Source organism: Cryptomeria japonica, chromosome 7 (assembly GCF_030272615.1).
Source record: "Cryptomeria japonica chromosome 7, Sugi_1.0, whole genome shotgun sequence".
Lineage (NCBI taxonomy): Eukaryota > Viridiplantae > Streptophyta > Pinopsida > Cupressales > Cupressaceae > Cryptomeria > Cryptomeria japonica.
Window position 1 is genome coordinate 552,457,482 of NC_081411.1, and position 9,334 is coordinate 552,466,815.

Sequence of the window (9,334 nt, forward strand, 5' to 3'; positions counted from 1 at the left end):
TGTAGCGTCCAAAAATTGTGACACTTGCAATTTCGACTGCATTTGGGTCTTCACGATGGCGGCGCAATGTTGAACCTGATTGGAGACCCCGAAACCTGTTTATAACACCAAAAACTGCATTTTTCTGCACCCTGGCCTGATCCCTCCTTGCACCTTGCTGTCCCAGGAGGTGGAACCATGGCGCCCAGCACCCTGGTCCTTCAGGACTAGGGCACCCAGTGCCCTGGTCCCCCAGGACCATGGCACCCAACGCCCTGGTCCCTGGCCCTATTTTGGGCCCAGTCTCTTTTGGGCATCGGGTCTTTAAGTTTGCAATTCGGGAAATAATGTTTCCTGGTCAGCCTAAGGTCGGGAAAATCAGCCTATCAACCCTAATTGACAAGTATATAAACTACATTTCCTCTTCCAAAAAAAGGGAGGAAGACATATGTGTGCAAAAGGCGGAAGCGCTATTCAAACATTCAAGCATTCCTTCAAGCAATTGAGCATTCTAAGTCTCCATTCAAGGCTAGGTGTTGCATTCAAGACAAGGATTCAACCATTGAAGAGGAGATCACATACAACATACAACATACTACATACATTACACCTTCGCATGTAAGAATACAAACATTCTTACAACAAGGTATCATTACTTGTTTACATTACAAACATTTACATTTACAACATTCTCATTTCTTGGTTAATTCCAAAACCGGGGTTTGACCTAAAGGCAAACCCCTCATCCCTAACCCCCCAATCATCCTCTCTTTTCTGTGTGTAGGTTGCAGGTACGCGACTGTAATTGAAGATCTGGAATCCTTGTGCAGAGACGAACAGATCCCCCTTCGTTTCGCGGATTTTTTGGAGGACTGTGTGCACGCCAGGTGCCATCGTCCCGTCAACTTTCGCTCAAATTTGCAGAACAGCATCATCAAGACATTTTACTGCTAATTCCAGGTCCGCAGCTTCATCCCATATCCCTATCTCTGTTTATAAGCGAATCTTTCCTACTTTACATGCATTCCTAGTTCAATCTTTCTATCAACATTCTTTACAAAAGAGGGTATCCTTAATGTCACAACCCTTGAAACTCATTTAGAATCCAATCTTGCATTGCGTGGGATTAGGTCTTGTGGGTTTCAACCCCTCTTTTAAATGTAAAGTCTCTCCTAAGTGAAAACCATCAACCCTAGTGACTCTCCCTTCTCTCTCCTTGGAGTTGGGGAGGGGAGAACAACTAGGGTTCGATTTTTTCGCTTTACAGTCTTAAAGGGACATGTAAAAACATCACTGTTTTTTTTTGTTTTTTTTTATAAACAGATTTTCAGAATAGCATTTGAAGGAATAAGATATATATATATATATATATATATATCTTGCTACCTTTTTAAACTATAACTCTTTTAGGTAATTTTTTTGAGTTTATTACTTTTGCACATCTTTAAAATGCATGCAAGGATTTCCTAATGTTATTTGCAGATTGAATAATGGGGAAAAATATATTTTTTTTTTCTAAAAAAGGTTGAAGAAATATATGTTGAATATTTCTGTTTTTTTTTTTTGGTTTAAAAACAACATTCTGCAACTAACATTTACAATGCATCCTAACAACAACTTAATATATATATATATATATATATATATATATATATATTTATTTTTATTTTGTAGGCAAATTTAAGACTAGAACTATATGCTATTTTTTTTATAAAATAAACTACTACTATAGGATTTATTTTCTGCTTTAAATGAAAGTAAAAATGACAGGTTTAATTAAATTTGTAGCAGCATAAATAACATAAAGAAATATGTAGTAACTGATGCTCTGCAAAAAGGATTAGAAAATCTGTTTGATGGCAACACACACAAGAGCACAAGAAACAAACGTTAGTGTTAGCAACAAAAGATTATCCTAAACAGGCATATCAAGAGAGATATTAAGCATGAAATAGAAAGCATATAAACATAGAATAAAATAGCTAATCAAGATGCTCATAGTTGCTCTTCCCTTGTTCCTCTCCTCTCCAAGTCCCAAATGAGTGTCGCTCTCAGCTTTTAGCACTAGCCATGGATGCCATATGGAGATTCAAGATAGTTGAATATGATAAGCAAATGCTATGCAAGTGTAGATAGTGATGCTATGAGAAAGCTCTATGCTAATGCCAGTATAACAACAATACTCTAAAATGCTTCCTTCTTTGCTTGAGGAGAAGGGTTCTATTTATAGAAGAAATGGAGAAATGAAGGGTTAAGATTGAATGGTTTAATCAAGGGTCAAGTTTGAAAGTTGGGGATCCATGTGCACAATTGGCACCAATAAAATGGTGACAAGTGTCAACATAGGATTGGGTTGAGAGAAGAGGTTGGAGGCATTAAAGGCCTGAGAAGACCTCATGGTTATCTAGAGGCTAAGGGTCAAGTCCAAATTAAGATTACCCACTGGATTAAGAGTTAATCCAAGGATAAACCTTTGTGCAAATGTTTAAGAGATAATCATGGTCAAAGCATTAATGGCCTGATGAGACCTTTGGGTTGGGTAGAGGTTGAGTCAAAACAAATGTTTTAACCATGTGGGAGGGTTTGAGGTAACCATTAATGGTTATTGGAGACTTTGGGGATTAAGTGGTTGAAGGTTGAAAGCCTTCAATGGTTATCAAAGACTTTGAGCCATTTAGTGGTTGAAGGTTGAAAGCCTTTAATGGTTATCAAAGACTTTGAGGGTTTGAGAAGTGACTTCCCTTTTGCTTAGGAATGTGACAAAGTTTAGAGAAGGGGTTAGGTTATTTAGAAGTGATTAGAAAATTCTAGAAGGGGTTTAGGCATGCAAGTGGATTTTGTAGGAAAATGCAAGTGGGAGAAATTTTGGTATTTTCAATTAAAATAAAATCATTTATTTCAATTAAATGGTGTAATTTGCATTTGGATAAATATTCAAATAAATATTAATTTATTTAAATGAGAAAAATGAAGATAAAGCATTAAAATGCTTGAAGACTTTGAGGGAAACCATTAAAGGCTTGAAGACTTTAAGGAAAACCATTAAAGTCTTAAGAAGACTATAGAAGGAAACCATCAAGTTTGAAGACTTTAAAGCCATCAAGTTTGAATACTTTAAGGGAAACCATTAAAGGCTTAAGAAGACTATAGAAGGAAGCCATCAAGTTTGAAGACTTTAAAGCCATCAAGTTTGAATACTTTAAGGGAAACCATTAAAGGTTTCAAGTGGGTGAGGATAAATAGGATTTTAAATAAATAATTTATTTAAAATAGTTGTGCAACTTGCTTTTGTAGGAAAATACAAGTGGGTGGAGGATAAAGGTGATTTAAATAAATTATTTATTTAAAATAATTGTGCAACTTGCATTTGTAGGAAAATACAAGTGGGTGGAGGATAAAGGTGATTTAAATAAATGTTAATTTATTTAAAATAGTTGTGCAACTTGCTTTTGTAGGAAAATACAAGTGGGTAGAGGATAAAGGGGATTTAAATAAATGTTAATTTATTTAAATGTGAGAGGTGGGATTTTGGGGGATTTAAATAAATATTAATTTATTTAAATGTGAGAGAAGATTTAATTAAACAAATATGATTTATTTATTTAATTAATGGTCTGAATTTGGTTAAGTGAATTAAATCAAATAAATTGAATAATTTATTTAATTAATAGGAGAAGAGGGTTAAGATGAATTGATGGTTAAATAATCAAATAAATACTAAGTATTCATTTAATTAACTGGACAGATTTATGTGACTACAGTAACAACTAATTTTATTTTCAGAATACACAAAAATGCAACTACTTCATTTTTTTTGTAAAACATGAAGATTTAAATACAAGCTAATACATTTCTTCTTTCTTTTTGCAAAACTAACCAAAGTAGGAAAAATATATATTTCTTTAGCAAATGTAGATACAAAGTAAATATGAATACAAATGGGTTTGAAAACCCAACAATATTTTCCTTTCCATGGTAATATGAATAAAAAAATACATTTCTTTTCTTTTGGGAAAATACATACAACAATGGCTCTCTTTTTCTTTACAAACTTCAATATTAAATACATTTGTCTTTTAAACTTTTCTGCAACATAAAACAACAACAAAACTCTTTATTCTTTCCTTTCCCATCCCAAGCAACCTGCAATAAAACACAACTTGACCATGGAGAGCTCACCTCCCAGCCTAGGCTTACTAGAAGCCACCCCTGAGCTTGGAGAACCAAGCACTAAACGGGTTACAAACAAACAAACCACACAACAACAAATATAACACTCAACATGCATCTTCCCATCCCAAGCTACACTTTCACCACATTTTGTGATGATTATTCCACGGGTGGAAGTGGACCAAGTACCATTGGGGAGATTGCAAGCCAAAATACAACTCAAGCCACCTCATGGCAATACAAAATACAACAAAAGATTCATCTCCACACCTTATGCCCCCCCAAAGGCTCAAAAGCCATATTCTCTCCCCTTATGACCCCCAAATGCATACACAAGGCTATGCAGCAAGGGTCACAAAGGACACCTTTGAGATCACTCTCCTTAAGAAGAGCCTCTCACCCAAGGTTGTCATACTTCTTCCACCCCAAGACCATCCTACTCTCCCAAGAGTAAGAGGTCTTGGACACTCCCAAAACAAGAACACATAAACAAAAACATAGAAATGAAAACTTACATTTTTCTCCTACAACAATTTACATATACCCATCTCATTCAACAAGCATTTCTTTCTTTCAAAAACAACATAAACAACATAAGCAAAAGGGAATAAAACCAACCTTAATCTGCCAATAGGTATGTTAGACTTAGTTGGGGATGAGCTGCCCAAATCCACACAAACTCTCCACCAATCTTTCCCAAAAATTCTATTCTACAACTAATTTTCAAAACAAGTGCATAATCTCCAACAATAGAGAGTGGGTGATTACTCACTAAGTCCCTAATCTTTGCCTAAGAAGGGCTCTCACACACTTCCCAACCCCTTGGGTGAGGTGAGAGTTCCCATTGGTTGCTCTTCCCAAACTCTTACACATTACTAAAACTGGAAAGGGAAAAGGTGAGAGAAGATGGGGAAGAGAGTTTGACATCAAAAGGGAAGGTTGTCTATCCTAGGAGGAACCTTCTAAGTTGAATTTTCGCTCACCTTGGAAAAACCACTTTTTGAGGTGACTAAACTGTCACATGGGAGTAGTCACATGTTTCAAAATACCCCTAACCCATAGGTATACCCTTTGGACCTTTGGAAAAGCCCTAAAACTGACCCTAGGAGTCCATTTAACCTCTTAGAAACTCAACTGAAGTTAACCTACGGGTCAAACCTGAGTTGAGCACTCCCAAGACTCCCAACCCAAGGCAAATTTGGGACCACACTCATGTGTTTGAATGGCTTTGGTAGAAGCAAAACTCCCTCCAAGAGACAAGTCAAAATCAATGACACTAATCATCACATGTGTCAAGTGACACAATAAAATACAATATAAAAATCACACGTGGAATTTGTCTCTTGTAGGTTTACACAATTAAATAAAATCAAATTAACACACATGCATAATTTACTTCACAAATAAAATACATTACAAACGGGGTGTTGTCTCTCCAAATAGACAACCCCTAGCTTAACAAGCGTACATTGGTCTAGGTTTGGTTCTCCATATAAATTCCATGGTCACATGGATAATTTTCTTGCGCATCTCAATTAACACATTAGTAATTCCAAATAATCACAATTATACATAATTAGATACATGGATTTCATTGCACATCAATCACTCACACATTTGGCAACAATAATTCAATATCTCATTCATTCAAATTCGATTCCACATAAGCAATTAACATAATTCTCAAGATTGAACCATTCATAAAATAAGCATCATTTTTCTATCATCAAAATGAAGTCCTGAAATTCCAATAATGACATTCACCATTTCAAAGTAGTTCTATTCTAGCAACATATAAAGTTTCATAATCATCATGCATAAAATAAAGCATCAACATATGTCAATGTGATCCAAATCATGGAATCATGTAAGTTCTAAATCCATAAAGCATAAAATAAAGCATCCATAATAGTCTCAATATGCAAATAACTGAAAATATCAAACTGAGTCGGGGTAGGGCCTCACATAAGGTGTCTGAAGCATTTCGAAGGCCAGTTGCTTGAAAACAAAATTTTTTTAGTCGGACCCACTTTGGGGCCTGACCTGGCTCATGCTTATGCATTAATTCTTGTGGCAAACTATTCTTATTGCAATGGCATGAAATCTCTCAGTTATAGATATGTATAAGTATGCAAAATCTCTTTTGGAGAGGTTTGAAGGAAATGTAGAAATATCTTGGAACCAAAGTTTTTTGAAACACGGAGCAGTGCAAGTGTTTAGTGAAAAGCCATCTCTCTCTCAAATTGGGCAAATGAAATTACTAGTTTTGCACCAAACATGAAATGCTCTCTTATATAATGGATCAAATTGAGCATGCCAGATATTTTGAGAGCATTTGAATAAAGTTTAAAATTATGCATGAGCGGACTGGCAGTCCATCCTCTGCGATGAGCCAATGATGTGGCATTGAAGTGTTCAAAGGCATTTTTTCCCCCTTTCTGGTGTGGCATGATGGCTGGTGAAAAGGCTATAGAAACCATCTAGCAAATGCAAGTGGCATGGCATCCTCCATGTACCATATGGAGTGAGAATTTTGTTTTGTAACCAACAGTCAAATGTAATTTAATTCTATGTTCTCCTTCCCTACTGTGCGTGGTCAAAATACTCTGCGTGGAGTTTGGAGGGCTGTTTTGAAGCCTTCATAAACTGATATTAGTGGCGTCAAAATCCAATCTCCCTCCTCTGCTACATAGAAGTGACAACAATGGTTTTAAACTTCAGCAAATGGCTTTTGGCAGGTGTATGCCCAAACATCACGATTCTGCAGTGGTATCCTCCATTTCATAGTCTCCTATCCTCCCTTTCCTTTGCGTGACATGTAAAAAGGGGAGCAACAATTAGAACATTCAAGCAAATGCATTGAAACTGCAGTAGCTCCCTCCTCCCCATGTGAAGCCTTTGGCAGCAGTAAGAGCACTCAGCAAATGCAACATGGTTGCAACAGTAGCATTGATTTTCAAATGCAAACAGAAAATTGTAATCCTCTCCCCCATGTGAAAACCAACAGAGCTCCTGTGCAGCGTTTGGGTTTGAAAAGGTTACATTGAACATAATATCCAGAAATTACATTGGTTTGTTGGAAAGAGCACTTAATTGCTATCGGTATTCCCTCCTCTGCGTAGGATGATTGAGGTATTTGTTTTAAAAGGAAATGGCAATGCAATTAGTAGGTCTCCAGCATCTTCCCCGTGTGAAAAATAGAAGAAGGAATTCAGGTTTCAGACCAAAGGTGCCATTAAAGCTCAAGGGAAGCTTCAAAAATGCAATTACAGGAAAAAGCTTTAATCCCACATTGGCTGGGCGAGCATGTTTTTTGATATTTATATGTAAATCTCCACCAATACACAATGTCAAAGCCTCTGGGCTTTTGATGGACGGTGCCATTAGGTGCCCAAGGTGGGCCCATGTGTGGGCACGGATCCCAATGCAACCAAGGTGGCGACTAAGCAGCGACTAGGTGGACCCCACACATGCATGCTTCCCGAGGCAAACATGCAAATTTTGCAGAGAAGGGTCGGCTTAACTAGTGAGTAGGTCTGAGATGATCCGACGAAGCACGTTGATTCGCAGGCCGAAGGTGCTCGCCAGTTAAACCCTGCGAAACAACAAAAAGAGGTAAAGACCCTGCAGGTTCGAGATGATCGGATGGCTCGCGTGACTTCGCGAAGGAAAGTTGCTCACCGATTAAGGTCCGCGAAATAGCAAAAAGCATCTCCGAAAATGAGAAGGTTAAAGGTCGAGCAAGTTCCAAGCAGATTGACGGTGTGTGTGGTTTCGTGAGGCGAAGATGCATGAAACATACCATCTATGAAATGATGAAAGCTAGGTGGCAATGATGTGGCAGGTCCAGTCAGCGGTCCAGTAGGTAGGTCCCGTCCCAGTGGCAGTGATGTGGCGTGCACGTGGTGTACACGTGGCGACCAAGTGGCAGTGACAAAGCGGATGACATGGCGATGATGAGGTGTCATCCCAGGTGGCGCCCAGTGGACCCCATCGACCAATCAGGTCCTGACACATGGCAAAGCGTCAGAACACAACAAGAGCCAAAAATCAAAGTTAAATGAGGTTTATTATATAGTTGAGACTATATAAAGAAAATGAAAAATTTAAATGATGTGCACACATAAATGATTAATTCGCCCAGGGCTGTATTTTTGGCCAAAATATGAAGTATTCTATGTTTCCGGAAAGCTCTTAGAGTGAGGAATCTGATCAGGTAGTTAATTTTAACAAATATGGGATATTTTGAGAGTATTTTACATGGGAAAGAAGAAGGTAAAGAATTTTAGTTAGAGAAAATAGACACGTGGCAATTTCGATTGCAGATCTAATCTTTCCCTGCTCTTCTTATTTCCAATTCTTCTCATTTGTAAGGGTTCCAGAATTTTGGAGGAAGTGCTCCAGTTTTCATGGTTTCCATTTTCTGAATGTCTTCACCCAAATGTGTACAATTCTATGGATCTTTTCAGGGTATAGAGGCTACATTACAGGATGACAGATGTTTTCTAGTTGTAGATCTTATTTGTGTCAAGCATTAGTAAATTTCCCACAATATTGTCTCTATGTATGTATTTCCATTATTATGAAATGAATCCTTAAGGAGGATGAAGTTTGTCAATTTCAAGGAGATTGTGTGATTGTCTATAGGTATCCTTCAATGAAGGTTTTAAACTCTGTAATCAGTCATGAATAATGGAATGTGTCCCGGATTTGATAATTCTATGAATGAAATTGAGTAATGTATTAATATAAGGTGTTAATGCAGGGATATTCTATAAGGAAAACAAATTTGCAACTGTGATTGACATATTTGCAATTCTGTGTGAAACTTTGTTGCCCAATGAACAAGGCACTGGTCTTGCAAGTTTGGGGATGTTTTCAGATACACATTTTAAAAGAAAATCTAATTTCCCTTCATGTTTAGGGGTGTGTGTTCCATTCTTTCAAAGCTCTATTCCATCTTATTGTTTGTATAGATCTAGGCAATCTATAGTGTTTCCTAACCCGTTGAGCTTGTGAAATGATCTATCTTCTTAGTGTTGATGCAGTTATGTGTCTATAATCATTGTATTTAATGCATCAAAAGGGTGTCCCCCCCTAGGTCTAGCAGAACCTGAAGTGCAGGAGGATCAATTAGGGTCCTATGTTATGTTGTCCAAGCCCTGATGTGTTTCATAGACTGAAA